This window comes from Orcinus orca, chromosome 13, assembly GCF_937001465.1.
Source record: "Orcinus orca chromosome 13, mOrcOrc1.1, whole genome shotgun sequence".
Taxonomy (NCBI): domain Eukaryota; kingdom Metazoa; phylum Chordata; class Mammalia; order Artiodactyla; family Delphinidae; genus Orcinus; species Orcinus orca.
The window spans coordinates 13,467,220-13,485,524 of NC_064571.1; the positions used below are offsets into that span (position 1 = coordinate 13,467,220).

An 18,305-nucleotide genomic window follows, 5' to 3' on the forward strand; every position below is an offset into this window, starting at 1 on the left:
TGGCATTGAGCTATTCAAGGGGGAGAGGCCATGTTCATTCATCTGTGATTTCCTAGAGTCCAGGTTACTATTGGAAACAAAGCAGGCGCTCACATTCTGTGGTAGACAGAATAATGGCCTTCCAAAGATGTCCACGCCCTAATCCCCAGAACCTGTGAATATGTTACCTTACATAGCAAAAGGAAACTTGCAGATTTGATTAAATTAAGGATCTTGAGGTGGGGAGATTAATCCTGGGCTATCTGGGTGGGCTTATAAGAGTCCTTATGAGAGGGAGGCAGTATGTTGAGAAAAAGTGAGAGAAAAGGAGATGTGACCACAGAACCAGATGTTAGAGTGCTATGCTTTGAAGATGGAGGAAGAAGACACAAGCTAAGGAATGCAGTTGACCTCTAGAAACTAGAAATGACAAGGAAATGGATTCTTCCCTGAAGCTTCCAGAAGAAACACAGCCCTTCCAACACCTGGATTTTAGACTTCGTTTTTGTTTTTGTTTTTGAATATTTATTGGGCTGTGCCGGGTTTTAGTTGCTGCACACAGGATCTTCATTGCCGCATGCAGGATCTTTTAGTTGCGGCATGCAGGCTCTTAGTTTGCGGCATGTGGGATCTAGTTCCCTGACCAGGGATCGAATCTGGGCCCCCTGCTTTGGGAGCATGGAGTCCCAACTGCTGGACCACCAGGGAAGTCCCGATTTTAGACTTCTGATCACCACAATTAAAGAATAAATTTTTGTTGTTTTAAGCCATTTGAAAAAAAAAAGTAAAGCAACCTCATCTTACTTACAAAGAAATGGCTTTATGGAATTCAAATTAAATAAATTGTATGTAAGGAATGCAGTTCCATTTTCACTACAGTTTATCTTAGCATGGCTGTAAATTGAGCAAAATATGTTTCTAAATAAAGTTGATTATTGTTGAGTACTACTTAAAACTAAGGTGACTCGCAAAGAGTAACATTTAAAACTTTTATGATTTTTAACACTTTCATGATTGGAGAAAAATTAATAACAGAGGTATCACCATATCACTCCTTTTAAAAAAGAATTAGAATAGCAGTATAGGGGTAGGGAAGTAAAACGTACAAACTATTAGGTATAAAATAAGCTACAAGGATATATTATACAACATGGAGAATATAGCCAATATTTTATAACTGTAAATGGAGTAAAGCCTTTACAAATTGTGAATCACTATCTGTACATCTGTACAAATAGTAACTTGTACATCTGTAACTTATATAATATTGTACAGCAACTATACTTCAATTAAAAAAATAAAAATGGAAAAAAATACTTGTAAATGGGATATTCCAAAAGTAAATAAATAAAAAATAATTACAGAGGGGAATTACATTCATAGCCATGATGGAGTAATGGTTATGGATTTGAACTTGCACTCCATTGTAAATAAAGAAAAAACTGGACAAAAGCTGTGAAACATCTGTTTTCAAACATTGGATAACTGTCAGTGCAGGATTTTGATCAGTGAGAAAAGGGAAACAAAAGGAGAGAGCCCTAATACGGTCCTCATTTTCTGCCTAGGGAGACTTTCTGGGTCATAGCACGTGGAAGGAGATTCCAAGCAGAGTGTGGTATTCTCACTGAATTAAGGAGGAAGAGACTAGGGTTCAGGGAGGCTGCAGTGGCTGGAACTTTTGGGGCAGAGTATCAGAACAAGAGCAATATCCAAAGAAAAAGCTGTAAATATCTGCACAGGGTCCCAATGAGTCTTTAGCTGACTACTAAGCTGTGCATACTTAGAATGAGATTTTAGGAGGCTAGGCAAAGAACAGTTGCTGGGGACAGAACAACTACCAGGAGGGGGCTATAAGCTAAACAGTTCCCAGAGTTAATAGAGGATTGAGAGATGGTAGAGTTCTGACCAGACACAGTAAAGAGACTTTGTTGAATATCTGGGGCATTCAGTAGAGACTGCAGAAGGGTCATGCCTTAATATTAAGGTGAAAGTAGCCCTAGCTTAAAGGCTACCATATGCCCACACCAACAAAGCTTAAAAGCAGATCTGTTACAGTATAGCACAGGAACTCTACTCAGTGCTCTGTGGTGACCTAAATGGAAAGGTCACCTAAATGGAAAGGAAATCCAAAAAAGAGGATATATATATATATATATATATATATATATATATATATATATATATGTGTGTGTAGAGCTGATTCACTTTGTTGTACAGTAGAAACTAACACAACATTGTAAAGCAACTATACTCCAATAAAAATTTATTAAAAAAAATAAAATAAAAATAAATAAAAATTAAAAGAAGTCTTGAAAGCTGAACTACCAAAATAAAGCTGAACATTCTTTAAAGCTCTTTAAGGCTGAACTACCAAAATTGCAGATACCCCAAATGAAACATTTAGAGTGTTCAACATCCAATGAAAAGTTACTAGGAAAGTGTGACCCAAAATCAAGAGAAAAATCAGGAAATATAAATAGACCCAGAAAAAAAATAGATGATCAAATGAATAAGCAGACAGGGATTTTAAACAGCTATTATAATATGTTGAGGGATTTAGAGGAAAACATAATGAACATATGTTTCAAAGGAAAACATGAACATAATGAAGAGGTAAATAGAAGATATTGAAAAGAACAAAGTAGAACTCAGATGAAAGATCTAGAATAAAGTGAAGTAAAATGAAAGCTTCACTGAATGGGTTGAACAAGCAGATTATACACTACAGAAAACAAGATCAGTGAAATCAAAGATAGTAATACAAACTATCCAAACTGCAGTACTGAGAGAAAAAAGTAAAAAAAAAAAAAAAATCAAATGATCCAATATATAATTTGAGTCTCAGAAGGAAAAGAGTCCAGAAAGGATCACATGATATAATAGCTGATGAAAACTGTAAACCCACAGATCCAAGGAACTCCAATTTCAAACGGGATAAACACAAAGAAAACCTTGCCAGGACGTATCGTAAGCAAATTACTGAAAGGTAACAATAAAGAGATAAAACAGTCTGAGGAAAGGGTAATGATTAAAATTTTATTATCAGAAACAATACGAACCAAAACATCTTTGATACAATAAAAGAAAAATACCCACATTATCCTAGAATTCTGAGTCCAATGAAAACAGCATTCAAAGGAGAAGTAAAGATACTTGTATACAAAAGCCAAGAGAATTTGTTGCTAGTAGGTCTACAGTACAAGAAACGTTAAAGGAAGTTGTAAGCTGAAGGAAAATCATACCAGATACAAATTTGGATTTACCCAGAGGAATGAAGCATGCTGGAAATTATAAGTATGTAAGTAAATATAATGTTTTTCTCTTTTAAGAGTTTCTTTTTAATAATTATTGACTGCTTAAAGTAAAAGTAATAATATGGGACATAAAACATATGTAGAACTATGACAATGTATGACAGTAATAGCACAAACAATTGATTCATGTCATCTTTAGAAACCACATAAATTCAGTTAATGTCTCACAAACCTTGTTTATTCCTGTTTTGTGCTTTGCTTATTGTATACCTTCTCACATCCATAACTCATTTATCTGGTTAAATGATCTTCAAGCTCTGTCTTTCTCCTCATGGTTCCTGTTATTTCTCATTCATAGCAAGTTATTAGTTCACTAACTAACGTGATATGAGAAAAATAATAGTGGGTTTTGGAGTCCTTACACTACCAGATTTAAACCATCACTGCTATCAATTAGCCACCTGTCCCTATTAAAATTCTTTGAATCTCACAGAACTGTACTGACAATTAAATCTGTGAATGTATGTAAAATGTTTAGGACAGTACTTGGCATATAGTAGACAATTTACTACATTTATAGTGATACCAAAAAAGGAGGGTGGGGGTTACTTTAGACAAAGTATAACTTTGAAATAATGTGATTGCTTTAAATGTTACTTGCATATGAAGGTTTACCACTGAAACACTTTCAAAGTCTTTGATTTGTTTTTTTGTGTGTTTTTGGTTTTTTTCTTTTTAGATTACATAGCTTTATTTCGTCTTTGATTTGAATTTTCTTTCTTTATTTTTATACAGCAGGTTCTTATTAGTTATCTATTTTATACATATTAGTGTATATGTCAATCCCAATCTCCCAATTCATCCCACCACCACCCCACCCCCTGCTTTCCCCCCTTGGTGTCCATACATTTGTTCTCTACATCTGCCCTGCAAACCGGTTCATCTGTACCATTTTTCTAGATTCCACATATATGTGTTAATATACGATATTTGTTTTTCTCTCTCTTACTTGCTTTACTCTATGACAGTCTCTAGGTCCATCCACATCTCTACAAATGACCCAGTTTCATTCCTTGTTATGGCTGAGTAATACTCCATTGTATACATGTACCACATCTTTATCCATTCATCTGTCAGTGGACATTTAGGTTGCTTCCATGACCTGGCTATTGTAAATAGTGCTGCAGTGAACATTGGGGTGCATGTGTCTTTTTGAATTACAGTTTTCTGTGTGTATATGCCCAGTAGTGGGATTGTTGGATCATATGGTAATTCTATTTTTAGTTTTTTAAGGAACCTCCATACTGTTCTCCATAGTGGCTGTATCAATTTACATTCCCGCCAACAGTGCAAGAGGGTGCCCTTTTCTCCACACCCTCTCCAGCATTTGTTGTTTGTAGATTTTCTGATGATGCCCATTCTAACCGATGTGAGGTGATACCTCATTGTAGTTTTGATTTGCATTTCTCTAGTAATTAGTGACGTTGAGCAGCTTTTCATGTGCTTCTTGGCCATCTGTGTGTCTTCTTTGGAGAAATGTCTATTTAGGTCTTCTCCATATTTTAGAATTGGGTTGTTTGTTTTCTCATATTGAGCTGCATGAGCTGTTGATATATTTCGGAGATTGATCCTTTGTCTGTTGATTCATTTGCAAATATTTTCTCCCATTCTGAGGGTTGTCTTTTCGTCTTTTTTATGGTTTCCTTTGCTGTGCAAAAGATTTTAAGTTTCATTAGGTCCCACTTGTTTATTTTTGTTTTTATTTCCATTACTCTGGGAGGTGGGTCCAAAAAGATCTTGCTGTGATTTATGTCAAAGAGTGTTCTTCCTTTGTTTTCCACTAAGCGTTTTATACTGTCTTGTTTTACATTTAGGTCTTTAATCCATTTTGAGTTTATTTTTCTGTGTGGTGTTAGGGAGTGTTCTAATTTCATTCTTTTACATGTAGCTGTCCAATTTTCACAGCCCCACTTATTGAAGAGACTGTCTTTTCTCCATTGTATATCCTTGCCTCCTTTGTCATAGACGAATTGACCATAAGCCTGTGGTTCATTTCTGGGCTCCCTTTTCTTTTCCATTGATCTGTGTGTCTGGTTTTGTGACAGTACCATACTATTTTGATTACAGTAGCTTTGTGGAATAGTGTGAAGTCAGGGAGTCTGATTCCTCCAAGTCTGTTTTTTTCCCTCAAGATTGCTTTGGCTATTGGGGGTCTTTTGTGTCTCCATACAAATTTTAAGATTTTTGGTTCAAATTCTGTAAAAAATGCCATTGCTAATTTGATAGGGATTGCATTGAATCTGTATATTGCTTTGGGTAGTATAGTCATTTTCACAATATTGATTCTTCCAATCCAAGAACATGGTATATCTCTCCATCTGTTTGTATCATCTTTAATTTCTTTCATCATTGTCTTATAGTTTTCTACATACAGGTGTTTTGTCTCCCTAGGTAGGTTTATTCCTAGGTATTTTATTCTTTTTGTTGCAGTGGTAAATAGGAGTGTTTCCTTAATTTCTCTTTCTGATCTTTCGTTGTTAGTGTATAGGAAGGCAAGAGATTTCTGTGCATTAATTTTGTATCCTGCAACTTTACCAAATTCATTGATTAGCGCTAGTAGTTTTCTGGTGGCATCTTTAGGATGCTCTATGTATAGTGTCATGTCGTCTGCAGGCAGTGACAGTTTTACTTCTTCTTTTTCAATTTGTATTCCTTTTATTTCTTTTTCTTCTCTGATAGCCGTGGCTAGGACTTCCAAAGCTATGTTGAATAATAGTGATGAGAGTGGACATCCTTGTCTTGTTCCTGATCTTAGAGGAAATACTTTTAGTTTTTCATCATTGAGAATGATGTTGCTGTGGGTTTGTAGTACATGGACTTTATTATGTTGAGGTAGGTTCCCTCTATGCCCACTCTCTGGAGAGTTTTTTTCATAAATGGGGTTTGAATTTTGTCAAAAGCTTTTTCTGCATCTATTGAGATGACCGTATGGTTTTTATTCTTCAATTTGTTAATATAGTGTATCACATTGATTGATTTGCATATATTGAAGAATCCTTGCATCCCTGGGATAAATCCCACTTGATCATGGTGTATGATCCTTTTAATGTGTTGTTGGATTCTGTTTGCTAGTATTTTGTTGAGGATTTTTGCATCTATATTCATCAGTGATATTGGTCTGTAATTTCCTCTTTTTATCGTGTCTTTGTCTGGTTTTGGTATTAGGGTGACGGTGGCCTTGTAGAATGAGTTTGGGAGTGTTTCTTCTTCTACAGTTTTTTCAGAAGAGCTTGAGAAGGATGGGTGTTAGCTCTTCTCTAAATGTTTGATAGCATTTACCTGGGAAGAAATCTGGTCCTGGAATTTTCTTTGTTGCAAGATTTTATATCACAGTTTCAATTTCATTACTTGTGATTAGTCAGTTTATATTTTCTATTTCTTCCTGATTCAGTCTTGGAAGGTTATACATTTCTAAGAATTTGTCCATTTCTTCCAGGTTGTCCACTTTATTGTCAAGAGGTGCTTGTAGTAGTCTCTTATGCTTTGTATTTCTGCAGTGTCCTTTGTAACTTCTCCTTTTTCATTTCTAATTTTATTGATTTGAGTCCTCTCCCTCTTTTTCTTGATGAGTGTGGCTAAAGGTTTATCAATTTTGTTTATCTTCTCAAAGAACCAGCTTTTAGTTTTATTGATCTTTGCTATTGTTTTGTTTGTATTCCATTTATTTCTGCTCTGATCTCGATTTCTTTCCTTCTACTAACTTTGGGGAGTTTTTGTTCTTCTTTCTCTAATTCCTTTAGGTGTAAGGTTAGATTGTTTATTTGAGATTTTTCTTGTATCTTGAGGTAGGCTTGTATAGCTATGAACTTTTCTCTTGGAACTGCTTTTGCTGCATCGTTTGGATCATCATGTTTTCGTTGTCATTTGTCTCTAGGTATTTTTTGATTTCCTCTTTGATTTCTTCAGTGATCTCTTGGTTACTTAGTAATGTATTGCTTAGCCTCCATGTGTTTGTGTTTTTTACATTTTTTTCCTTGAAATTTATTTCTGATCTCATAGCGTTGTGGTCAGAAAAATGCTTGGTAGGATTTCAGTTTTCTTACATTTACCAAGGCTTGATCTGTGAGCCAAGATGTGATCTATCCTGGACAGTGTTCCATGTTCAGTTGAAACAAAAGTGTAATCTGCTGTTTTCGGATGGAATGTCCTATAAATATGAATTAAATCTCTTTGGTCTGTTGTGTCATTTAAAGCTTTTGTTTCCTTATTTTTCTGTCTGGATGATCTGTCCATTGGTGTAAGTGAGGTGTTAAGGTCCCCCACTATTATTGTGTTACTGTCGATTCCCTCTTATAGCTGTTAGCATTTTGCCTTGTGTATTGAGGTGCTCCTGTGTTGGTTGCATATATATTTATGATTGTCATATCTTCTTCTTGGATTGATCCTTTGATCATTATGTAGTGTCCTTCCTTGTGTCTTGTAACATTCTTTATTTTAAATTCTGTTTTATCTGATATGAGTATTGCTATTCCAGCTTTCTTTTGAATTCCATTTGCATGGAATACCTTTTTCCATCCCATTTGCATGGAATATCTTTTTCCATCACTTTCAGTCTGTATGTTCCCCTACTTCTGAAGTGGGTCTCTTGTAGACAGCATATATATGGATCTTGTTTTTGTATCCATTCAGCGAGCCTGTGTCTTTTGGATGGAGCATTTAATCCATTCACATTTAAGGTAATTATCGATATGTATATTCCTGTTACCATATTCTTAATTGTTTTGGGTTTGTTTCTGTAGGTCCTTTTCTTCTCTCGTGTTTCCTACTTAGAGAAGTTTCTTTGGCATTTGTTGTAGAGCTGGTTTGGTGGTGCTCAAGCTTTTGATTTCTCCATCAAATTTGAATGAGATCCTTGCCAGGTTGAGTAATCTTGGTTGTAGGTTCTTCCCTTTCATTACTTTAAGTATATCATGTCACTCCCTTCTGGCTTGTAGAGTTTCTGCTGAGAAATCAGCTGTTAACCTTATGGGAGTTCCTTTGTATGTTATTTGTCATTTTTCCCTTGTTGCTTTTAATAATTTTTCTTTGGGCTTCCCTGGTGGCGCAGTGGTTGAGAGTCTGCCTGCCGATGCAGGGGACACGGGTTCGTGCCGCAGTCCAGGAAGATCCCACATGCCGCGGAGCGGCTAGGCCCGTGAGCCATGGCCGCTGGGCCTGCGCGTCCGGAGCCTGTGCTCCGCAACGGAAGAGGCCACAACAGTGAGAGGCCCGCGTACCTAAAAAAAAAAAAAAAAAATGCTTAATAATTTTTCTTTGTCTGTAATTTTTGTCAGTTTGAGTACTATGTGTCTTGGTGTGTTTCTCCTTGGGTTTATCCTGCCTGGGATTCTCTGCACTTCCTGGAGTTGGATGGCTATTTCCTTTCCCATGTTAGGGAAGTTTTCGACTATAATCTCTTCAAATATTTTCTCGGGTGCTTTCTCTCTCTCTTCTCCTTCTGGGACCCCTATAATGCGAATGTTCATGCATTTGATGTTGCACCAGAGGTCTCTTAGGCTGTCTTCACTTCTTTTCATTCTTTTTTCTTTATTCTTTTCTGTGGCAGTGATTTCCACCATTCTGTCTTCCAGTTCATTTATCCATTCTTCTGCCTCAGTTATTCTGCTATTGATTCCTTCTAGTGTATTTTTCATTTCAGTTATTGTATTGTTCATCTCTGTTTGTTTGTTCTTTAATTCTTCTAGATCTTTGTTAAACATTTCTTGCATCTTCTTGATCTTCACCTCCATTCTCTTTCTGAGGTCCTGGATCATCTTCACTATCATTATTCTGAATTCTTTTTCTGGGAGGTTGCCTATCTCCACTCATTTAGTTGTTTTTCTGGGGTTTTATCTTGTTCCTTCACCTGGTACATAGTCCTCTGCCTTTGCATATTGTCTATCTTTCTGTGAATGTGGTTTTCATTCCACAGGCTTCAGGATTGTAGTTCTTCTTGCTTCTGCTGTCTGCCCTCTGGTGGATGAGGCTATCTAAGAGGCTTATGCAAGCTTCCTGATGGGAGGGACTGGTGGTGGGTAGAGCTGGGTGTTGCTCTGGTGGGCAGAGCTCAGTAAAACTTTAATCTGCTTGTCTGCTGTTGGGTGGGGCTGAGTTCCCTCCCTGTTGGTTGTTTGGCCTGAGGCAACCCAGCACTGGAGCCTATAGGTCTTTGGTAAGGCTAATGGTGACTCTGGGAGAGCTCCCGCCAAGGAGTACTTCCCAGAACTTCTGCTACCAGTGTCCTTGTCCCCGCAGTGAGCCACAGGCACCCCCGCCTCTGCAAGAGACCCTCTGACACTAGCAGACAGGTCTGGTTCAGTCTCCTATGGGGTCACTGCTCCTTCCCCTTGGGTCCTGGTGTGCACACTACTTTGTGTGTGCCCTCCAAGAGTGGAGTCTCTGTTTCCCCCAGTCCTGTCGAAGTCCTGCAATCAATCCCTCTAGCCTTCAAAGTCTGATTCTCTGGAAATTCCTCCTCCCGTTGCTGACCCCCAGGTTGGGAAGCCTGACGTGGGGCTCAGAACCTTCACTCCAGTGGGTGGACTTCCGTGGTATAAGTGTTCTCCAGTTTGTGAGTCACCCACCCAGCACTTATGGGATTTGATTTTATTGTGATTGCGCCCCTCCTACCATCTCATTGCGGCTTCTCCTTTGTCTTTGGATGTGGGGTATCTTTTTTTGGTGAGTTCCAGTGTCTTCCTGTCAATGATTGTTCAGCAGTTAGTTGTGATTCTAGTGCTCTCGCAAGAGGGAGTGAGCGCACGTCCCTCTACTCCACCATCTTGAACCAATCCTCATTTGGTTTTATGTTAGCAGTCAAGGCTAATGGATTTAAAGAATATATTAGTGAAAAAAAGAGTACCTGCAAGACTGTTCTATGCTCTTAGAAGTCAGGATATTGGTTTCCCTTGTTGGGGGCATGGTGGATTAGTAGGGACATAAAAGGACTTCATGTTGTGTTGGCAATATTTTGTTTCTTCATCTGATTCCTAGTTACATGGGTGTGTTTAATTTGTGACAGTTTATGTGGCTTTATGGTTATGTGTGTGATATATGTATGTATGTATGATATACTTCAGTAAAACATTTAAAGAAAAATAGTAGTAACTTAAAGCAAAGTATAACTACAAGTAGTTCTTATCTTCTTATGGAGGACTCAAGGTAGTCCACATTTTTAGCTTTCAGCCAAATGTAACACATGTAGAGCACTCATAATAGGCAATACTGGAGTGAATTTAGAACATTCATTTTGCCCCTCTCCTCAAATGACCATAGCTTGCGTTTTTACCCCCATGACTATAAAGGTAATAATACACACACTGATGCAGAAAAGTATAAATAAGAAAGTTAAAATCACTCTGAAATCCTACCACCCAGAGATAACAGCCACAAGCATTTTGGTGATCATCGTTTCAGATACATTTCTGTCTGTATTTGTACTTACATATAAATACTTGTTTATAAATGAATCATAGTATTCTTGCTGCCGTTTTATTTATTATATTAAAATATACATAACAGAAGTTGACCATTTAAAAAAATTTTATTGAAGTATAGTTGATTTACAATGTGTTAATTTCTGCTGTACAGCAAAGTGATTCAGTTATGTAGATATTCTTTTTCATATTCCTTTTCATTATGGTTTATCACAGGATATTGAATATAGTTTTCTGTGCTATACAGTAGAACCTTGTTGTTTATCCATTCTATATATAATGGTTTGCCTCTGCTAATCCCAAACTCCCAATCCTTCCCTCCCCCCACCCTCCTGGCAACCACAGGTGTGTTCTCTATGTCTGTGAGTCTGTTTCTGTTTCGTAGATATGTTCATTTGTGTCATATTTCACATTCTACATATAAGTGATATCACGTGTTCATAAATTGATCATTTAAACCATTTTAAAAAACACAGTTCATTGACATTAAGTACATTTACATTGCTGTGCAGCCATCACCACTATCCATCTCCTGAATTTTTCCTTCATCTCCTATTGAAACTCTGTAGCCATTAAACAGTAACTCTCCATTTTTCCTTCTCCACATCCCCTGGTAACCACCATTCTGCTTTCTGTCTCTATGTATAATTAGACTGTTCCAGGTACCTCATATAAGTGTAATCACAGAGTATTTGTCCCATTGTGTCTGTCTTATTTTACTTACCGTAATGTTTTCATGACTCATTCATGTTATAGCATGTATCAGAATTTCCTTCTTTTTATAAGACTGAATAACATTCCGTTGTATGTAGATATCTCATTTTGTTTATCTATTCATCTATCACTAGAAATTTGGGTTATTTCTACCTTTTGCTATTGTGAATAATGCTGTTATGAACATGAGTATACAAATATCTGTTCAAGCCCCTCCTTTTAGTCCTTCTGTGTATATACCCAAAAGTGGAATTGCTAGGTCAAGTGATGGTTCTTTATTTAATTTTTGAGGAGCCACCATAGTGTTTGCCACAGCACTGCACTGTTTTACATTCCTAACATCAAGGGCGAAGACATTCAAAAGCAACCACACTTACAGGGGAATATAGGTGGTCACTGTGCATGCCCAGGGAAATACACAGGCTCTGAAAAGGCTAACTTTACACCTCAGGATGATCTCCAGTACAGAGACACCATACAGTAATAAAACAAAACAACCATATCAAACCCTGAGGAAGTGGGAGAATCTGGTTTCCAAAGTTATCATCTTAAAAAATTTAAATGTCCAGTTTTCAACAGTAACAACAGCAAGATCACAAGGCATACAAAGAAACAGGAAAGTATGGCCCATTGAAAGGAAAAGAAATGAATAGAAAATGTCCCTGAAAAAGACCAGGTGACAGATTACTAAATAAAGACTTCAAAACAGTGATCTTAAAAATATGCAGGGCTTCCCTGGTGGCACAGTGGTTGAGAATCTGCCTGCTAATGCAGGGGACACGGGTTCGAGCCCTGGTCTGGGAGGATCCCACATGCCGCGGAGCAACTAGGCCCGTGAGCCACAGCTACTGAGCCTGCGCGTCTGGAGCCTGTGCTCCTCAAGAAGAGAGGCCCGATAGTGAGAGGCCCGCGCACCATGATGAAGAGTGGCCCCCGCTTGCCACAACTAGAGAAAGCCCTCACACAGAAACGAAGACCCAATACAGGAAAAATAAATTAATTAATTAATAAACTCCTACCCCCAGCATCTTCTTAAAAAAATATGCAAAGAACTAAAGAAAGATGTGGACAAAGTCAAGAAAATGATATATAAACAAAATGGAAGTATCAGTAAAGAGATAGAAAACAGGAAAAGAAGCCAAAAATAAATTCTACAGCTGAAAAGTATAACTGAAAATTTAAAAATTGCTAGAGTTATTCAGAAGCCGATATGAGCAGGGAGAAGAATTAGTGAACTTGAAAATAATACAGTTGAAATGTTCAAGTCTGAGGAACAGAAGGAAAAGAATCTGAAGCAAACAGAGCCTAAGGGACCTGTTGGACAGCATCAATTGGATCAACATACACGTTGCGGGAGTCCCAGAAGGAAAGGAAAGAGAGAAGGGGGAAGAGAGATTATTTGAAGAAATAAAGACAGAAACTTAACAAATTTCCTGAAAAACATGAATATAATCATCCAAGAAAGTCCACACACTCTAACGTAGAATAAACTCAGAGACCCATGCCAAGGCACATTATAATTGAACTATAGAAAGACAAAGAGAGAATGTTTAAAGCAGCAAGAAATGACCTGTCACACACAATCAATCCTGAATAAGATTTTCAGCAGATTTCTCATCAGAAATGTTGAGGGCCAGAAGACAGTGGGTTGATATATTCAAATGCTGAAAGAAGATACCTATACACCAAGAATCCTATACCCAGCAAAACAAAGGAGAAATTTTGACATTCCCACTTAAACAAAAGCTATGGGAGTTTGTTACCACTAGACCTGCCTGGGAAGAAATGCTAAAGGGTGTCTGTACTTCAGGTTGAAATTAAAGGACTGTAGACAGTAACTGGAAACCATATGAAAAAATAAATACCTCCATTAAAGGTAAATACATGGCAGGCTTCCCTGGTGGCGCAGTGGTTGAGAGTCCACCTGCCGATGCAGGGGACATGGGTTCGTGCCCTGGTCTGGGAAGATCCCACATGCCGCGGAGTGGCTGGGCCTGTGAGCCATGGCCGCTGAGCCTGCACGTCCGGAGCCTGTGCTCTGCAATGGGAGAGGCCACAACAGTGAGAGGCCCGCGTACCAAAAAAAAAAAAAAAAAAAGGTAAATACATGGGCAATTATAAAAGGTAGTATTCTTGTAACTTCATTTTTTGCTTTCACATGATTTAGGAGCCATGTGCATTTTTAAAAAATTAGGCTATATTTTTGAACACAGTGCAGAAAAATGTGCTTTTGTGACATCAGTAGCTGTATGGGGATGGGGACAGAGCTGTATAGAAGTAAAGTTTTTGCATATTATTAAAGTAAAGCTAATATAAATTCAAATTAGTGTTATAACTTTAGGATATTAAGTGCATTCACCAGGGTAATCAAAAAGAAGGTAGATATAAATTATACACTAAAGCAAATGAAAAGGGACTTGAAGTTTCACCATAAGAAAAGAAACATAAACACAAAAGAAGACATTAATGCAGGAAATGAAGGACGAAAAAGCTGTAAGACCTACAGAAAAAATTGCAACATGGCAGAATTAAGCCCCTCCTCATCAGTAATTACTTTAAATGTAAATGAATTAAACTCTCCAATTAAAAGGCAGAGTTTGGCAGAATGGGGGCAAAATGACCCTAGTGTATACTAAGATACAAATAGGTTGAAAGTGAAAGGAAGGAAAAAGATATTCCATGGAAATAGTAACCAAAAGAGTGGAGATTGCTGTGCTGATATAACACAAAATAAACTTTAAATTAGAAAAGATTACAAGAGTCAAAGAAGGACATTATATGTTAATAAAAGTTTTAATACAGTAAGATGTAATCTATGCACCTAATAATAGATGATCAAAATATATGAAGGGAAGTAGATCTACAACAATAGTTGAAGATTTTAATAACCCATTCCCCAAATTGGATATAACCAGACAGAAGATAAATAAAGATAAAAGAGGACTCGAACAACACTATAATGAACTAACAGACACATACAGAATACTAATAGACATATACAGAATAGACATGTGCAGAATACTCAGTGCAACAACAGAATACACATTCTTAAGTGCACATGGTACATTCTCCAGGATAGACCATGTGTTGGGCCAAAAACCAAGTCTCAATCAGTTTAAAAAAAGTAAGAAGGAAAATTAGAAAATACCTAGAGATGAGTGAAAACCACAGCACTATATATCAAAACTTTTGGGATGCAGCAAAAGCTCAGAGGGAAATTATAGCTATAAAGATGCTTTACATTAAAAAAGAAGAAAGATATCAATCAACAACCTAACTTTACAACTTACAGAAAAAGAAGAAAAAACTCAACCTAAAGCTAACAAAAAGAAGGAAATAAGAAAGATTAGATCAGAGAAAAAGAAATAAAGACTAGAAGAGCAGGAGAGAAAAATCAAAGAAACTTAAAGTGAGTTCTTCAAAAAAGCAACAAAACTGATAAACCTTTAGCTAGATTGATGGTGGTGGGGAGGGAAGAAGGGAGGAGGAGGGAGAGGGAGAGGGAATCAAATTCCTAAGATCAGAAATGACAGTTGGAGCACTACTATGATTCTACAGAAATAAAAAATGTAAGAGAGTACTATGAACAATTGTACACTAAAAAAATTGGATAATTTAGATGAAATGGACAAATTCATAGAATTATAAAATCTACCAATACTGAAACACCAATAGAAAATCTGAATAGACTTATAACTCTTGAGATTAAATCAGTAATCAAAAATCTCTCCCAACAATGAAAAGTCCTAGACCTGATGTATTCACTGGTGATATCTACTAAACATCTAAAGAACTAACACCAATCTTTCTCATACTTCTTCAGAAAATTGAAGAAAAGGGAACACTATCTAACTTGTTCTCTGAGGACAGCATTTCCCATAGCAAAGCCAGACAAAGACACTACGGGAAGAGAAAACTACAGACCAATACTCCTTATGAACACTGATGCAAAAGTCCTCAACAAAATACAAGCAAGCAGGATTCAAAAGGATTATACACCATGACCAACTGGGACTTATTCCTGGAATGCAAGGATGGTTCACCTATGAAAATCAGTCAATGTAATACACCACATCAACAAAGTAAAAAAAAAATATTCCAGAAATTTGAATAGGAAGGAATGCTTCCATACTCATTCTATGAGGCCATCATCACCCTGATGTCAAAACCAGACAAAGATATCACACACAAAATAGAAAAGTACAGGCCAATATCACTGATGAACATAGATGCAAAAATTCTCAACAAAATATTAGCAAACAAATTGAACAGTACATTTAAAAGGATCATACTCCATGATCAAGTGTCATTTATCCAAGGATGGAAGGATGGTTCAGTTTATGCAAATTAGACATTGTGATATACCACATTAATAAACTGAAGAATAAAAATCATACAGTCATCTCAATAGATACAGAAAAAGCTTCTGACAAAATTCAACATCTGTTTATGATAAAACCTCTCAACAAAGTGAGAAAAGAGGGAGCATCACTCAACATGATAAAGGCCATCTATGACAAACCCATAGCCAACATCATACTCAAGGTTGAAAAGCTGAAAGCATTTCGTCTAAGATTAGGAACAAGACAAAGATGCCCACTCTTGCCCTGTTTATGTAACATAGCATTGGAAGTCCTAGCCATGCAGTCAGACCAGAAAAAGAAATAAAAGGAATCCAAATTAGAAACGAAGAAGTAAAACTGTTACTATTTGAAGATGACATGATACTATGTGTAGAAAATCCTGAAGATGCCACCAATAACTATTAGAAATAATAAATGAATTCAGTAAAGTTGTAGGATACAAAATTAATACAGAGAAATCTGTTGTGTTTCTTACACTAACAACAAACTGTCAGAAAGAGAAATTAAGAAAACAATTCCATTTACAATTGCATCAGAAAGAATAAAATAACTAGGAGTAAATGTAACCAAGGAGGTATAAAACTTGTACTCAGAAAACTATAAGACACTGATGAAATAAACTGAAGATGACTGAAACAAATGGAAAGATATACCATGCTCGTGGATTTGAAGAATTAATGTTATTAAAATAGCCATACTACTCAAAGCCATGTATAGATTCATTTCAGTACGTATCAGAATTCCAGTGGCATTTTTCACTGAACAGATAATTCTAAAATTTATATGGAAGCACAAAAGACCTCAAATAGGCAATAAAACTGATTTAGAAATGGACAGAGAACCCGAATAGGCATTTTTCCAAAGAAGACATACAGATGGCCAACAGACACAAGAAAAGATGCTCAGCATCACTAATCATCAGGGAAATGCAAATCAAAACCAGAGTGAGATACCATCTCACACCTGTGAGAATGGCTATTATTAAAAAGACAACAAACAAGTGTGGATTAGGATGTGGAGAAATAGGGAGCCCTTGTGCAGTATTGATGGGAATGTAAATTGTGGCAACAACTACAGAAAACAGCATGGAGGTTCTTCAAAAAATTAGAACTACCATATGATCCAGCAATTTTACTTCTAGGTATTTTTCCAAAGAAAACAAAAACACTAATTTGAAAAGATATATTCACTCCTATGATTATTGCAGCCTTACTCACAGTAGCCAAGATATGGAAGCAACCTAAGTGCCCCTGATAGATGAATGGATAAAGATGTGGTGTGTGTATAGACATATAGAAGCTAGAATACTACTCAACCATAAAAAGGACTGAAATCTTGTTGTTTGTGACAACCTGGATGGACCTAGAGGGTAATATGCTAAGTGAAATTAAGACAGAAAGAAAATACCATATGATTTCACTTGTACTTGGAATCTAAAAAACAAAACAAATGAACAAACATAGCAAAACAGAAACCGTTATTGATACAGAGAACAAACGGATGGTTGCCAGAGGGGAGGGGCGCAGGTAAATGAGTGAAATGGGTGAGGGGGATTAAGAGGTACAGACTTCCAGTTACAAAATAAATGAGTCACAGGGGTGAAATGTACAGAGTGGGGAATATAGTCAGTAATAATGTAGTATCATTGTATGATGACAGATGGTAACTAGACTTACTGTGGTGATCATTTTGTAATGTACAGAAATACCAAATCACTATGCTGTACACCAGGAACTATCGTAGTGTTGTAGGTCAATTATAGTTCAAAAAACCACAAACAAACAAACTCATAGAAAAAGAGATCAGATTTGTGGTCACCAGAGTTGGGGTTTGGGGGCAGTGAGAACTGGATGAAGGTGGTCAAAAGGTACAAACTTGCAGTATAAGATAAATAAGTACTAGGGATGTAATGTATGACAGGATGAATATAATGAACACTGCTGTAGGTTATATATGAAAGCTGTTAAGAGAGTAAATCTTGAGTTCTAATCATAAGGAAGAAATATTTTTTCTGTGTTTTATTTTCTATCTATATGATGATAGATGTTAACTTACTGTGATCATCATTTCATGATCTCTGTCAGTAAGTCATCATGCTGTGTACCTTAAACTTATACAGTGCTGTATGTCAGTTATATATCAGTAAAACTGTAAGGAAAAAAACTTCCTACAAAACTGTCTAATTAAAACCAGTTTGCTACTGGCATGAAGACAGTCATAAAGACCAGTGAGATAGAATAGAGAGCCCAGAAATCAACCCTCACGTATATGGTCAAATATATGTGAGGACCATTCAGTGAGGAAAAGACAGCCTTCTCAACTAATGGTGCTATGTAAACTGGATTTCCACATGCAAAAGAATGAGTTTGGACCCTTACCTAAAACCATATATGGAAATTAATTAAAAATGGATCAGAGACCTAAATGTAAAAGCTAAAACTAGAAAACTTCTAGAAGAAAACAGGGCCATAGCTTCACAACATTGGGTTTGGCAGTGATTTCTTGGATATGACCTGAAA

General features: G+C 36.7%; 1 protein-coding gene across 1 annotated transcript in view; it reads left to right on the forward strand.

Moving 5' to 3' along the window:
- CHMP3 (charged multivesicular body protein 3) overlaps positions 1 to 18,305 on the forward strand; it is an 80,868-nt gene that overhangs the window by 24,207 nt on the left and 38,356 nt on the right. The gene's annotated exons all lie outside the window — the stretch shown is intronic.